Raw genomic sequence first — 16,787 nt, 5'->3', positions numbered from 1 at the left:
AACTGAGCCCAGCATTATTTAACTGTTGGGTGTCACCACTGAACCCAGGACAAAAGCAGGTTTTAGGTGTGAGCCTTCTTGTAGAAGCTGGTGGTGATGCAAGTTAGGCTTCTTCAGGTGTTACAGGTGTTGGGTACTCTGATGAGGGCCTATTGGCTGATCAGATGTGGTCTGGTGCTTGTTAGCTGAGACTGTGGGTACTGATTTCAGTTAAAGCAAATCTAGTTTCTTCAGTTTATGTGCTCTTCGAAGGTGTGTGTTTTGCCAGATACTTTCCATGAAGAAGTTTTCTCTCCCGGAGAACTAGGGTCATAGTGGAATGGGAAGAGATAGGAAGGGAGTACATGGCTGCTTGGTGGTGTTCATGGGTATCTGAATGCATCTCCTGCTCAATGGCTACCTTCAGGTGCTAGGCCATTCCCATGGCAGTGAAGAGCCACCAAGTCCAGGCAACTGTTGCATTTAAGCAGAAACTTTAGTGGATTAATTTGTGCAGAGATAGTGAGCTGGTCAAGAGAGTATTTAAGTGGAGGAACTTCAGATTTGCTGACTAATATTTTTTTTTTAATGCAGAACTCTCCAAGCAGTGCCATGAAAGCCCCTAAGGAGGGCAACCAGCTCCTGCTTTGAAAATGTATTTAGAAGAGGGAAAAAAAAAATTAAATAAAGCTGGAAGGACCTAGGAGACTTTCTGGTGATGTTCTGAGGATAGTAAAGGTTCTAGAGAGGAGAAGGCTCTAAGGATACCTGAATTTTTGGGTTTGAGTACATAAAGGGGGCAGGACTGGGGCAACAATTTTAAACTGAAAGAGTGTGGATTTGGGTTGGACATAAGGAAGACTTTCTATGATGAGGATGGTAAGGCACTGGAATGGGTTGCCCAGAGAAGTTGTGGATGCCCCATCACTGGGAATGTTCAAAATCAGGCTGGTCAGGGCTTTGAGCAACCTGATATAAAGAAGATTTCTCCCTGCCATGGGCAGGGGGGCTTGGACTAGATCTTTAAAGGTCCCCTCCAACTCAAACCATTCTATGTTTTCTCACTGAGAAACCCTACAGATGCCATTCCCTAGCTGAACCTGCAGAAGCCTACAAGAAGGTGTTTGGCCCAACTGGGATAACTTGCTCTGGATGTGTGCAGCTTCCTCTCCCAGCTGCAACCCTGAACTGATGAGAGGCAAACAAGGCTGGATCGCTTCTTGCCAGCCTGGTCAGAAGCAGAGGTTGATCTGTTTTGGTGGCCCTATTCACGATGAAACTCGGTAGTGGAACTACTGGCTTTAATCTAGTACCACGCTCCTATTGGCAGGTTTTTCTTATGTGAGAGTTATAAAGATACTTAGGGGCATGCTGTTCTCTGGGTAGTTGTCAGATCATCTGAAGGGATGCAAGCTGTGCAGAAACTCAGTGTACTGGTCCTTATCTCTCATTGCAGTCTTCAGCCTTGAACGCAAAGTGAGCGAACATCAGCCAGTGTTTGCCAGTTGCCTACTACTTGTGAGCTCTCTGCTCTTCCTGGTTTTTTCAATCTCCTCCTGTCTCTGTGCTGATGGCAGGTCAGCCAGAAGCCTTTGATACCTTGAGGCAGATACTGCATAGACCATTAACCTTAGTTACAGGAAATTTAATTAATAAGAAGAGCGATTTCCATGTGGAAGGACTGCAGTGGGTGAGTTTAATTGCTTTCCCTCTGAAGCAAAGCCAGGTCTGGAGTGGTCTGGTTCTGAAATGGATTTGTTTTTCTGATGCTGTCAATTCTGCTGTTTTCATCTCTTTCCTGCTTTTTCTTGTGAGGGAGGCCTACAAAGCAAGGGACAACTCTGAGCCAAGCAAAAGGTGTGAGGGCTGGCTTATGACCCATCAGTCCTCTGTAAATGTTCTGGTTGCTCTCATGCTATGGCTGCCAGGGCTTATCTGAAAATGCAAGTGAATGAGCAATGCTTGATTGATGGATGAGAGAAAGATGGGAACAAGACTATTAGTCCTGTTTGTTGCTTTAGAGACTCATTGCTTTCTGAAAAGTGTGCTTGCCTGATCTCAGATGATGTTCTTTATCCACCTGATCTTCCTTACTCCTTGGAATGCAGGTATGCATGCATGAGGGAAGAGTGGGGGAAAGCAAGTCCTATGAGACTGCTCATGAGCAGGTGTATACAAGGTAAAGAAAGTACAACTCATGGCTCTGGAGCAGAGCTGGCTTGAGACAGGCAAGTGACTTCACAGCTGTGCCAACTTCTGTGTGTGTAAAATGAAAATAAGGGTACTTACGCTGACCGATTCACTTAACTGAAACTCTTACGTGTGTATGTATTGCCAGGTCTCTTCCCTCTGTGTGTGGACAAAAGCCCTCCTATGGGCTGTGCAAAACACTTCAGCTTACGTCTTGAGGTAGGAGAGCTGTCAGGATTTTTTTGTAGTTGGCATCTAGGATTTAGGCCTCAGTTTCTGAGGTGGAGCTCTAAAAGTAAACCTGCGCTGAGTTGAAGCACAGCCACCTCTGCTGCAAGGGTCTTCTAGAGTTGGCCTATGAACAAAGGGATGTGTCAAACTCTTTCCTCGTGCTGTAGAAAGTCTCCATTTGTTATGGGTCATCTTACTGCTTTTCTAGTTCCCTTTTCCTCCTCCTAGTTGCACTTGATTTTCCCTTCTGCACAGCTGTTTAATGATTAACCCAGTGTAAAAAAAATACAGTAATAAAGCCAGCTGTTGCTCCTGTCACTAATACACCCATGCTCTAACAGCAAAGGCAGATGTGCCCTATTAGAGGTCTGGTGAATAATTAGCTAGGCAAACAGGATTATCTTATTTTAGGATGGTTTAAATTGGAGACATCCAGGATGGGGGAAAAAATATGACCACACTTGTGAGCATCTTCATTTCCATGCTTTCAACATGTCTCTACTTGGGAGGGAGGGAGGAAGGAAGGAAAGCAGGCTAGTTTGTTGGAGCTGCCTGTGTAGTGTGTTCCTATTCAGAAGAATGAACGAGGGTTTCAAAATTTCTGCTGGATTTACAGCTAACTGGAAAAGGATTTATATGACAAGTGAAGGAACCTAATTAGTTCCATGATTGCAACAATACAAGGATTTCTAAAAAGAAAGGGGTGTGTGTGTGTGTGGAAGTACTGTGGGGATTCAGCGCAAACAACTCTCTTTACCACTGTAAGCTCCAGCAATTGCTAATGGTTAATATGTTGAAAACCAAACTATACTAATATTGTGCTTCTGGGTATTTCCTGTATCAAGTCCTGAATAGTGCAGGAAAGCATCAGAAAGACAACTGTTGTGGACAACAAAAAAAGAATCTTCCCACTTAAGAGCTCAGGTCAGCTGAATGATTTGGAAGATGTGCTTGGCTTCATAAATAGAGTCGGTGTATCTCAGGAGAAAAAGCTTTCAACTTTCCATTTGTAGGCAAAGCTGCTGCAATCCAGACATCATCCTTGGACATTGATGCACTGCATCTTGGTTAGGATGAGCTCAAAAGCTGAGCAGTGGGCTGCTCCTATATCATGAGCTCAAAAGCTGAGCAGTGGGCTGCTCCTATTTTGGGAGAAATAGTGGGTGATGCTTTCCTCCTCCTCCCTTGCCAGGACTAGGAACAGAACCCCACTCTCAGTTCCCATACGGCCCAGCCTTACTGTAAGCTGTGATTGGCAGTAGTTTAAGCTGTGGCTTCTCTGCTGAGAGTTGTGCCATGTGAAGATGTGTAGCCCTGGAGTGACTGTTTCCTGTGTGGAGTCTATCAGAGGGGTAATGTGTTTAAAAAAAAAAAAAAAAAAAAAAATTGCCCTCAGTGGATGGGTGAGATGGGCTGTTTACCACTATGGAGGCTTGCTAAAATTACCCTGCCTTCTTTCATGACTGCACCTGGGGAAAAAGTTCACTGACCTAAGGGAAGAACAAAAGTCTTCCAATTAAATGCCTTAAACTTTGTGACCCTCTAGTAGAGACTTAAGGGCCTTTTCCAGCCCAAGGAGCGTGATGTGTTTGAGTTCCTCTGTACCCTAGTGAATGAATCTCTTGTAGCCTAGATGTGGATGGCAGTTGCACTTGCTTTGCAACTAGGAGCCAGAACTGGAATTCACCCATATGTTCCTCTGGGATTGTGTGATGAGTCACTTGATCAGACCAAAGCCATCTGTTAGAGCTGCAGGGAAACCACTTGATCTGCTACATAGGACAACCTGGTTCAGTAAGTGACTCTGATAAAATGTATTTACTTTTCTCCGCTGTTTAACATGCAAAGGTAGGTCCTGGTCCAGCAGCTCCAATGTCTGTTATAAGTAGGAGCAAATTCTTTCACTGCTTGCTTCTGAGCTGGTTTTACGCTGCATGTGAAGGATTCTTCAGACTGAAATTAAACTTCACTTACTCTCCTGCACATCTTCTCCACAAAGTTAGTCTTGGCTCTAGCCCAAGCTTCTGCCCACAGCTATACCACGTATGCAGTAAAACTTTAGTCTCCTGTTTGGGCATGGCTGAAATCTGAGCTGTAACAGGGGGTGGGGGGAACAGGTTAGGCTCTGTCTTTGGTGTGTGCTGAGTGGAAACTACTGTGTTAGACACAGATGTGGGTGAAAACCAAACACATTGGGAAGACTACAACTGTTTGAACAAGCAGATCTCCTAAGGTCAGTAGAGCTCCTGTTATTGCAGGACACCCAGGATTTGAACACTGCTGCTTTTTGGTTGCTGGTGCTAGTTTGTTCACCACAAGACACTGTAAGGGCCTTGATGCGCCATTTCTGGGGCCTAATGTTAAAGGCCTCATGAGGCACAGATGTATGCACAATGTCAAATCCAGGATAATCAGAGCAAGTTTTAGCATATGTCTGAAGCCTGGCAAGGTTCAACAGAATCCCTTTGGAGTAACTTTTGTGTATGTAATTTATCTCTTCGAAAGAAAACAACCGACCCTAGGAGGTGACCGTGTAGGCAGTGTAGAGCACGCAGCACTTGGAATGTTCTTGCTGCTTCTCAGTGGGGGTCTCATGGCCACTTCTAACCCCTACCCAGAGTCACACTAAAAGCTCTTGCTTACAGGAGAAAGCAAAAATAAACTGATAGAGAAATGACGCAGGAATCTGTGGAAAACATGAGCTTGACCATTGGGGTTTTTTTTTCAGCAGAAAATACAGTCCTGAAGGCCTTGAGTTTGGCAACAAAGGGATATCATAAGTGAAAGAACAATGTGGGAGGTGGCTGTGCTTTGAGCTAGGGGTGGGATTGTGTATCCAACTAAGGTCCTTCAAACTTAAATTATTCTTTGGCTTTCTGATACGTTGTTCTTTGGGGGTTTCCCTACCTAGAGGGGCAAAAGAGAATATATCTTGAAAGAAACTGTCAGTTTGCAGGCTTTATGGAAAACGCTTGTGAGGTCTGCTGTAGTTTGTTGCAGGGTGGCCCACAGACCTTCAGACAGAAGCTTTAGTGCTGACAATTTTATTTTAATTTCTAATGTGTAAGCTAATGCTGCCAATCCCAATACTTGTAATCCTTTGAATTTGGATGCCATTCTAAATCTTAAAATTACTCTCTTCTTGTTAGGCTGTCCTGATTAAAAACAAAGCTGATCAGGTTTTGTTCTTCTCCCTGCCACCCCTCTTCTCCCCCGCCTCTGATGTTTAGATTAAAAAATAAAAAATATTCTGAATAGGAGTAACTTCATGAAATGTCTCTCCTCCAAGATTTTGAACTCTTTCCAAGAGCAGTGCTGCATTTTAGAATACAAACATTTACATTGTTAGTGGAGGCTGAAATGTCCTTAAATAACTTGTGCAGGAGTTGTTGGGTGGGAAGGTATGTTTTTCCTCTACAGACCTCATCTGCTATTTCAGGGGATATTCAGGGAATGAAAGCGTAGTCTGTAAAAGATGTGTTGCAAGGGTGTGCCATCTGCTCAGTTTGAGAGTATAGTTTAGTACATTTGCATAAGCAAACATTATTTCCTGCTGTGTATACTTAGAGAACCATAGAGGATTTCAGGAACAGCTATCCTTACTTTTCTTTATGCTGATGTTTTTCTTTGGGTATAGACTCCATGATCTCCAAGGTCTTTTCCAACCTAGTGATTCTGTAAATAGCTACTTCAGTGGGCTTTAAAACAAACAATGTGGGTGTTTTTTTCTTTTTTTTTTTAAAAAGAGGAAAGCATTCAGGATATGTAATTCAATTCACATCCCAAGTGTCACTGAGCCCAGGAGACGTTTGTGTGGTGGCAGTAATCCCTGTAGCTATTGCTGTAAACCTGGGGTGGCGGCAAACTTGGAAACACTTTTGTTTCAAGGGTTACCATAGCCCAGAGTTCCAGCTGCTGTGGGTTAGGAAGAAGCTATTTGTTAGAGCGTAGTTTGTTCCTTAACTGGCTGTTCAAAAAAGGGTTTATTTGTTTATCTTGAAAGTCTTCCTGAAGTCTGAGGGTGGTCAGAAACAGGTACCAGCTTCATCCAGCATGGCAACTCCTAGTTCTTTCTGGCTGCCTTGGAGACTCCCTAGTGACATTGGTTAGAGGACAAAATTAAGTAAAAGGAAAAAGATAAATATTAACATGCTTTGTATTTGTTTCACTTCCATTTACACTACACAGATGCTGTTGCAAACAAGTGAACTCATGGGAATGTCCATGGCAGACTCTTAAGTCCACGCAGCGTATTTGCACAAAGTGGAACTTTTAAAATGAAAAATATTAATCCTGGAACAATTACATTAATGTGGCTGAGGCTGTGCTTGACATACCCAGACTCTGTCACTTAGTTTATGCTGCTGTGGATATTTAATGCTCCTGGAAGAAAACTGTGGGCCAAAGTTATTTGACAGATTGCTTTTGGCAGCTGAGATTTATTGACACTAGGACACAAAGTCAGACAGAAAGGCTGGAAGGGAACGCTCCCTTGAGCTCCACTTGTTTTGTTGCCATACAGGAGTGGTGCTTAAACCTCATAAGAAGGCAGGAAAGAGGTTCTGTAATGCCTGTCGCTGTCTCATAACTATTTTCTTTCGGGATCTCAGCTTCTCCCTGTTACGTTGTCAGTGGGAAGTGCGGCCAGGCACTGACAGGTATGTGTTTTCTTTCACTGCCTCAACTGCTGTAGCCCATCTGGCTGAATCCTACTTCGCTTCATTTCAGGCTTTATGTAAAGATGAAGCACCTCTGTCTTGTGCAACAGCAGACAGCAGCAATACAGTGGCTTTTGTAGGTGTGTCCGGCTCTGAGACCTTCCTTTGTAGCCAGCAGCCTGTGTGTTTGCCTGCCGGATGTGTTCCCTGCCTGCTGGCTTGGCTTGGTGCCTTGTCAGGCCCAGGACCAAGTGCTGTCACAGTGTGGACCGATACTCCCCAACGGTCTCGCGAGGAGCAGCTTGTGTGGGGGTGCAGTGGGGAACGTGGAGGAGCCCTGGTGTGGTCTGATGGTTTTACTTCACATGAGGTGGTAGAAAGGAATCCATAGTAAAGCTCTTCAAAAACCCTTGCTTGCAGCAGAGACTGTTGTTGAAACCTCCTGCCTGCCCTTAAATTCACATCCCTGCAGCTTAACCTGATGTGTAATCTCTGTGGGAAATGCAGACTTAATCAGTCCAAGGACTCCTGCGTGTCAACAAGAGCCTGGTTTATTTTGGTTAATGTTTGCAGCCATGTTGGTCATGTTCAGCTGTGTGAATTGAGTGCTGGCTCCTTCTGCACCTGATCTAGAGAATGGAATTCAGATGCACTTTTTAAGTGTCTTTCTTTTTTTTTCTTCTTCCTTTTTTTCCTCCTCCCTCTACCTCCAGGGTGGTGATAGAACTGAAGTACAAATATTTGTTTTTCCTGGTCTAACACGTTTTTATATAGTGCTGAGAGGTCTCTCTTTATTCAGCTGTCTAACTGCTCTGTCCACCTTGAAATACAGAGAAAAGCTCAAGGTTGGTCACCTGAGAAACAAAACCATCCTGAGCTTGGCACATGGGAGAGGCTTGGCAGTGGGAAGGAATGTGAGGAGCAGAAGTCTGACCCTACCTCAGCCCCCCAGTGTCAGCAGTATGGTTATTGCCAACAAATGTTAGAGCAGGGCCTGGCTGTCAAAGGGAGCATTTGGAACCTGAGGTTGTTTCCTAAGATCCAGCCTGGACTGTCCCACCTCAGGCATAACTGCTGGTATCTGCAGGAGGTAAGGATTTCAGCTTGGAAGCTGTGCTTGAAATCTAGTGCTGTATTGTAGTACCAAGATAGACAGCCTGCTTCTGTGTGTCTAGGGAGGGGGAAGAGAGAAGTGTGACCGGTTCTTTTGTGTTACTGGCAACAATCTGCTCACAAGTGAAATCTATCAGCAATGGTGGTGTTTCAGGAGTGATGGCAGCCTGGCTGACCCTCTTAATGCCCAGGGAAACCTTACTCCTCACCTCACCAGTGCTAAGTGAGTTGGGGTAGATACAGAAGAGGCTTGCAGACTGGTTCTAGCATGGGGGGTTATTATTATTTTAAATAAAAACTGTTTTTGTTGTTGCTTTTAATCTGGAGTTCCTTTTGTCTCCATGTGCGACATCAGTAGGATCTTATTTCAGTGTTGGGATGGAGGGGTATACATGGTGGGAGCAGTGGTTCTGTAACAGAACTACTTGCTCTTAAAATGAAATAATCTTTGGAAGGGTATGGAGGGAGAACGATGTTTGAACTAAATAAGTCACACTTTTTTGCTTCCCCTCCTGCTTTTTTCCCACTCTTCTAAAAATATATTGGTGGAGATGATGCCCTTGAGGCAAATGCCAGATGCTGACTTTCAAAGGGAAAGATGGGACTACTAGCACTGGCTCAGTGGTAAATTCATTAAATCTGTTGCATGAAAATGTGTATATTGTCTATATCAAGACAACAGAGTCTAGAAGCAAAACATGGATTAAAAGTTTAAGGTAGGTTAATTGGAATAAGGCCTGAAAAAGCACAAACATCAGTTCATAGGTGTTACATTGTTATCCCTGTCCCTTGTGATGCCTCTGCTGGAGGGCTCACCCTGCCAGTCAAAATGTCATTCTCCAAGACACTAATTAGGACTCCTTCCACTCTGTAGCACAAAATCAGAGCGTGATTGACAGCAAATGAGAAGCCCTGCATGCAGTTAAATGTTAATCCTTTCTCCACTTTCCCAGACTTCCTCATAATTACACCTGGATTCTGCTGAACTCCTTTGCTCTGATATCCCCAAGCTCATTTGCAAGTGGTGGTGATTATCTGGAGGGACTCTTACTTTGGAACTTCTTGTGCAGGTTTGCCCACAGGCAGATCCTGCCTGTTCTATTGCTGTGTTTTGGAGGAACAGCTATTCTGTCAGGCAGAGACTCATCAACCAAAGCTTTGTGCTGCTGGGTGTTGCTGCTGTATCCCTGAGACCTGTGAGGGGGAGAGTGAAGCTGCATCCTGGGGCTGGGATCTGGCCCTTCCATGGAAAGTGCAGGGTCGCTTGACAGGTCCTGTGTTGCTGTGGTGATGGTGGCAGGGTAAATAAGTAGATGGACTGGAACATTAATTGCCATCTGTCCAATTTATCACTCTGTCTTATTTCTGGGCTTTTATGGTAAAGATTTTGATGGGGTTAGGTTCTGTGATGGTCATGATTAGGCTATGTGCAATGGTAGGAAGAGCAGAAGTATTCACTGCCAAGTGAGTTGTTAATATACTGAGGTGAAATTTAAAGTACACTGGGATCTTCTTAATGAGCTGTTCTGTAAATGTTGCTTGTGACTTTCTGATGTTCCCCTCTGCCTAAAGCACCCTGTTTGACTGTGGCTTGGGAAGCAGCTTTGCCTGTGAAGAGCACAGAGAAAAAGGTGAGAGGCATGAAAGAAGTGTAATGAGATCACACCTGTGAGCTCATACTTAGGCCAGAGGTGGTCCTGCATTAATGCAGCTGGATGCTGCCTCAGGTGTTATCAGACCTAAGGGAGCTCCAGGTGCTGCTTTTATGGGAACAGGGCAAAGGAGCTCTAACCAGCTGTTACAGGGAGCAAATGCAGAAGACAAGGAACTGGGGGGAAGTCATGTGTAGTGGTAGTATAGCATATACCAGTTTTCACGTGGGGAAGAAATGAAAGTGCTTAGATTTTGAATCTATATGAAGTCTTGAGAATATTTCCTTCCTCCTCCTGGTAATCCTATTTCTTACTGGTGTAATACTAGCATTGTAAGATAGTGGAAATGGCAGCAAAGCTGACTAAATGTTGTAGGTGGTGAATGCTCAGTTAGTTTTGTGGAGAGAGTGAAGCCAAATGAGTGGTACATATCAAAGCTCCACTTTCCTTTCCCTTGCCCTTGTATGGAACTGGTTTTTCATTCCTACTGCAAGGGTATTCAAACACTGTAACAGGCTTCTCAGAATGCTTATGGAGTCCCCATTCATGGGGATATCCAAAACCCAACTGGGAACTGGCTCTGATTCTGCTTTAGCAGTGGTGTTGGATTAGATGATCTGCAGAGGTCTCTCCCAACCTCAGCCATTCTGGGATTCTGTGATTTATAGCAACGTCCTTTTGAAGGGCGCTGTATGGTTGAGCCTTATACATGTAAGTAGCCTGCACCTTTGCCTTTGTGGTGAAGAGGTGTCATGGGGCAGCAATTAAACCTTTCTTGTGGTAGGGTGTGAGCTGCAGGATCTACTTCTTGATACTGGTCTAGATGCAGAGCAGAAATCTTAGTCCTGCTCTGCAGCAGCTGTTGCTCTTGATACTGCTGGGGAAATGCTGCAGCCTTTCTCTGGCATAAGGGTACAGTAGGCACAGGTAAGTCATGTGCTTAGTGTCCTCCAGCATTCATCTTGCATAAGCTTCAGTCATCGGGATGAAAGATTAGGCTAGGTGGAGGTACCATCTTGGAGAGGTCAGTTCCACTAATTTTGTAACAACCTTGGGATCAGAATTCATGTAATTGCATGAAACAAAATAGCTTTGAGGTCTGTTTGCAAAGAGTGAAGCTTTGAGGAATGCCAGAGCTGGTAAACAGGCTAGGGTCTCCAGGTGAGGAGATATCAGTGAAGCATCAAAGAGGAGGACAGTGGGATGTTTGAGTGGTGCCCAGAAGAGAGAATACAGATCTGTCATCTGGGGAGCAGAGGCATTGTTGGGTAACTTCTTGAAAGAGTCAGAGGGATGTGGTTTGAAAGGGGGGTAAGTGGAATGCACCCCAGCTACTGCAGATAGCTTCTTGACCATTCAGTCCTGCATCTGTGAGCTGCAGGCTTCTGAAACTGTCCCCTCCTAACCTGATGGCTCTGAGGGTTATGCAGTAGAAAATGTGTGTGAAGCCAGTATTAGTGTTGACAGCCACAGGAGGCAATTTGTAACCCTGTGCACATAAGGACAGTAGCTCTTCTTGCTCAGGGACATTCCAGACAGTCTGGGTGAGGAGCAGCAGGAGCTCTGTGGGAAGTGGGGTGGCAGCAGGAGACCTGTGCTGAGTAGGGCCTTAACTGGGTCTGGCTTGCAAAAATTTGCCATCCACATTACTGCACCTGCAGCTGTGGTCTTAATTAGCTTTCCTGTCTTGGAAATGAAAACTGCTAAATCTTTTGGCTAGGTGCAGCACTGGGCATTGAGGCTACCAGGAGGGTGTCAGGGTAAAAACAGGTGTGAATGGAGCTCCGGTGAGTCACTGTGTGAGAAGCTTTACTGTTGGGCTTGTCCAGGAAGCTTTTACATAGGTGCCTTTGTCTTGTAAAAGAAGGGAGAGTTATGGTCTGCAGAGTTGCCCTAGGCAGTTACAAAGCTGCAGAGCTTTCACACCTGGAGTACTGTGTCCAGTTCTGGTCTCTCCAGTACAAGAAATGTAGGCGTTCACTGGAATGACTCCAGTGCAGGTCCATAAAATTGATTAAGGGACTGGAACGTGTTTCATATGAAAAGAGAGAGAGAGTCTCTTTTCTCTTTTCTTATTCATTCATGGACTGTTCAGCCTGGAACAGAGAAGACTCAGTGGGATCTTGTCAATGTGTATAAACCTGGTGGGAGGAGGGAATGAAGAAGAGGCAGCCAGGTTCTTCTCAGTGATGCCCAGTGAGCATAAACTATAACACAAGAAATTCCTTCTAAACACAGAAAAATACTTTGGTTGGTTTTTACTGTGAAGACAGTCAAAGACTGGAACAGGTTACCTGATTCACCCCTGAGCAACCAGCTCCAGCTGACTCTGCTTGAGCAAAGGGCTTGAACTAGGACAAGAGGTTACTTACAACCACAGCAATTTTGCGAGTCTGAAATCAAACTTATTTTTGGGCTCTCCAGAACGGGAGATGAAGAAATACATAGCACAATGAAAGTAAGAGCTAATTGCTGTAGGAAATGCAGTCAGAGAAACTCAGCTGCTTCATGAGAAGTCTGTTTGGCAGTGACTCCTTGCTTAGAGTTATAACTTGTCTCCTTTCTGCCCAAGTCCTGCTCTCTGTCCTGCTGGTCCCACACAAGTTCTCCCACGCTGTTGTGTAAAACGGGACTCAACAGGGTGTAAAATTCACCAGCATGAAACAGGCTATTTTCAGAAATTGTCCTGAAGGGCAGTAGTAGTGGAAGCAGCCAAGTCTGTGTCCACAGAAATGAGTCTTCCATTATCTGATGGTAAATTCCTTTGTCAGCAAAGATTTGAAAGGATTTCAGCCTTTTCATGCTTCTTAGAAAACATCTCGGGGGGGAGGAGTAGAGGTGCCAAGAAGTGAATGAATGGGGCATGTCAGGTGAATCTAGGAAATACGAGAACCCTGTGAACTGGGGGTGGAGAATTTATTCTCCTCGTGGAGATGAATCAGTAGTTGACTTTCTGGAGATCTCACTTGCCATCACTGTCACATATTGGGTTAGTTGAAATGTGGCTTGCCAGATGATTGCCAAAACCTTGACAGCTTATCAAATTGGGTGGGTAGGAAACCAAGCAGTGCTGGAATTGAAAGTATCATTTGCTGCCTCCCACAGCAAGTCCAGTTCCTTATACGTAAGAAAGATGTGTCTTGGTCCTTTTTCCCCTTCCTTATCCCCACCTGTCTGGGACTCTCCAGAGAGCTGAGGTAGAATATAGATGCACATGTGAGCTTTGAGAGGTGTGGGCTTTATAAGGCCACTGAGGCTGCCCTGGTTATGATTCATTATTTGTTCCACCTAATAGCTGTAGCCTTCAGTTTCCTGAACTGTCTTGTAGTGCTGTTCTAGAAGATGATGTCACAGCTTAAATGACCTCTTTTGAAACCAAACCGTTTTTTTTTTTAAAAAAACCCAAACTTAATGCATATCTTTTCCCCTTCTCTTCATTAGAGCAGGCCAGTTGTCCTGAGTCAGTTATCTTGATTCAAAGGATTTTAAAAATCATAGGGGAGAGTAACACTTTCATTTCTGTAACTTCTTGGAAAAAAAGATGTGATAGTGTTGACCTTGTCTGCTTAGAAGCAGAAAGTACCATAACACCTCCTGTGGCATTGTTGCCTGCATGCCTTGACCTCTAGGAGAGGATATTACTTGTAGTTCTAGACTAAGGCAGTTGTCCCTTTACAGCCCTGCTACAGTGAATGGTGGCTGAGCAAGAGCAGCCTGAAGGGAAGCCATCAGCTCAGCTGGTGGGATATGGTAGGGTTACAAAGGGCAAGGATGGGATGCTTATGTCCTGTTAGACATTGTGAGCTGCTATCTCCTGCAAGGGCAGCAACTGTCATTTCACCCTGGATTCTTAATAGAGGGTCCTAAGAGAAGCAGGCTGCAAGACTTGCTTGACCTCTTTGGATTTACGGGGCTGCCCCATCTGGCGATGAGCGGCACAGGCATTTTACTGCTCCCAGAATCTGGGCTGCATTGGCAGGACACAATGTAGGAGTCCAGACTGAGATGTTGACACAGCACAATTATGAAATCTTGTCCTCTGCTGGGATTTTCAGTGTGTGAGGTGAAGTCTGGGTGTAAATCACTAAGTTGTTGCCCTGCTTCGCTTCTCCAGTCAAGTTCATAGTGCTGCAGCATTTGCACCATAGATACATCTGCAAAAGATAGAGCCTAATTCCAGCCACAAGCTCTCAGCTGCTGTCCCCAAGAGCAGCCTCACTGGCTGGGTGATCTCGTTCACCCAAAGGCATGCTTGGGATTACATCTCCATAGGGCTCCAGCCCCATCTGCTGCGTACTTCTGAAGTAGGCGAGGGCTGTTTTCTCATCTTTCCATTTGGGTATGAGCTGGATGAAAGGGGTAAGCAGCAGTCATTCTCCATGCTCATGCATTACTTCTCTTGTTTGTGAAGCACATCTGATGCAGGGCTCTACAAGGTAGGCAAAAGTCTTGAAAGTCTGCTGCAGTAGTAAGAATGCAATGGCTGACCTCACTACCTTGCAAACTTCACTGGAGAGACATGACTCTTGAGAGCTCTGCCTTGTCTTGTGAATATTAGTGGTCTCGGTGTGGTATTCCTCTTTCTTCTTATTAAAGTCTAGGAATTCCACAAATTGGTTCAACAGATGCTTAAATTCACATAAAATGTCTAGTGAAGGCCTCAGACTGTGATATGCTGGTATTAAAAATAGTTATTCTGTCTTGTTGGCACTGTTTTGCTTGTCAGCTTATGAAACAATATTTGATTACATGGCCATGGTTTCCCAGATAATATACTATGGAATGCAGGTAGTAAGTATTCTTACTGGTGTCAGCCAAATGGCACAAGAAAATATTAAGCTGGAAAATACCCTGTGCCACTGGAGATAAATGGCCTGCTGCATATGCACTGTAATGCAACAGTGGGAAAAGCTGGGATTTCCAGGTGTTTAAGATTAAATCATAGAATTATTCTTACTGTACTATTTTAGGATGGAAAGATACAGTGTTGTTCTGTTTTGTAGGATATCTCAGAGATGGTTGTTTGGGGTTGGTTTGGCTGACTTTTCTAAACAGCCTGTGAATTTCTGTTTTTCTTTCTGGAATCAATATTCAAAATACTTGGTTTTCTGAAAGGGAAGATCCAAGGTAGGAAGAAGCAGCATTCTCTCTTGTATGCAACTTTCACTTCTGTGTCCAAAGCATGGGCAAAATATGTAAGTAGTACTTCTTTCTCTTTTTAATAATATCACTCAGCATTAGCATCTACTTCAAACAGTCCTTAAATTTCTTAAATTGAAAATTTAGAAGAGGTAGAGGTGCAACTTAAGTCTTCCAATGAATATAAATGAATTGCACATATTTAAAGTAAACCTGACTATCTGCAATGTATGCATGACCCGTGTAGTTTATGTATTTGTGAAGTCAGTGCAGCAGAGAATTTCCCAGTGTTCAGCTTGCGTTTGAGTAGTTGAGGATACGTAACCCAGAAGTACCATTTGCTGTGAGTCTGAGGTGAGCTCCACGTTGCTGTGTGCTGATGCACCTAGCCCAGGCTGATGTCCAACCAGACTCCATGTACATGACTTCCACATGTGGAGGTGGGCTTGTTTTTAGCTGTTTCATGGACAAAAAGCTGCTGGACAGTAGATGAATGTGTGCTTTGAGCAATGACAGTTGGTTTCCCCATGGATGGAGAGTGGGTCTGTGTGCTTGCAGGACTCTGGCTTAACCATTGTGTCTTCACACAATTAATGAAGCTATTTATGGTATTTTTTGAGGAAGACTTTAGTTTTTAGGAATTGGTGGCAGTAGCCTCTGTATTAATGGTGAAGATGGCAGGAAATTTGAGAATGATTATGGCTAGTTTCTGGTTCCAGTAAACTGAACTCCCAAGTGAACCTAAACTTCTAAACAGGAATAAGTAGGAAATTTTCTTTTAGACTTAAAATTGCAAATGCAAGACCCCTATCTGAACTTGTTGTCTTCAGTGCAAGCATAAGCTGCCATCTCAGCTGCCCTTCTGCTACCTTGATAACTCTGAGGGTTTAGTTTGGTTGGTTTTTTTAGAAGGTGGCACCCCCTTCTACCTTTACTCTTGGAGGATATACAGTTGAGCTGTCTGTGAAAAGTGTTTCAGTAAGAGTCCAATCTAATCTTTCAAGATGTCGTAGGCTTAGAATTTATATACCTTACCCAGCTAATGTGCTTTAATCAATTAAAGACTTCTAATTCAGATATGCTGTCTCTTCTGAGTTTTGCATTCTCATACCCTGCTTCCTTGAGCAATGGATGCAGCTCTGGAGAGGGAGCTGAAGAGATGTTTTTTTTTTTTTGAATGGAAATAGTGCCATTTCTGTTTGGTGCAGGCAAAGTGCTCGCTTACAAATAGTGAACTTATACTCCACAGCTGTTCTACCTCTGCAACTGTGTGGTGGCCAGATATTTTAAGGACAAATTTCAGTTGCTGGTATAGTGGGCTGCATTAAAAAAATCCCTTGCTCACAAACCATAGCAGCCTTCTGTGGCAGGTTGAGGGCCATCAGCAGTGTATTCTTGCTTCATTAGGTGGGATATGCGTGGGTTATAGTCATCTCAGTGTCATTTACAACAGCTAACACCAGCTAACTGCTAACCTGATTTTTCATTCCTAACTAATAATGATGTCTTGGGTCATCTTTGTGACTTTCCCAGTAATGTTGATTGAGTTGGGTACATACACCCAAGACCACACTTGAGAATTTTCTTGTTTGGACCTGTGTGTGGCATGGGTGTGGGTGTATCTGCTCAACTTTGCAACAGAAATTATTCAGGTTGCTTCCAATTGGATAAATGGTAGTTAATGAACTATTTCTCTTATGTCTGCTGTGTTTGTTCCCTGTGTCTTGTCTGACAGTCACCTCTGACCTGGGGATAGGGGCTGTGACTCTGGATTAGAGCAGCAGTAAGGAGACACTTCTGTAAATCACCTCTGGGTCTGAATAGC

General features: G+C 44.2%; 1 protein-coding gene across 2 annotated transcripts in view; it reads left to right on the top strand.

Moving 5' to 3' along the window:
* SIDT1 (SID1 transmembrane family member 1) overlaps window positions 1-16,787 on the top strand; it is a gene marked incomplete at both ends in the record, with an annotated part of 45,218 nt that overhangs the window by 1,297 nt on the left and 27,134 nt on the right. The window lies entirely within an intron of this gene.

The sequence above is a fragment of the Gallinula chloropus genome (genome assembly GCF_964237585.1).
Source record: "Gallinula chloropus genome assembly, chromosome: 1".
Lineage (NCBI taxonomy): Eukaryota > Metazoa > Chordata > Aves > Gruiformes > Rallidae > Gallinula > Gallinula chloropus.
Note: the sequence above shows the minus strand (reverse complement) of the source record. Positions and strands in the feature narration are given on the sequence as shown.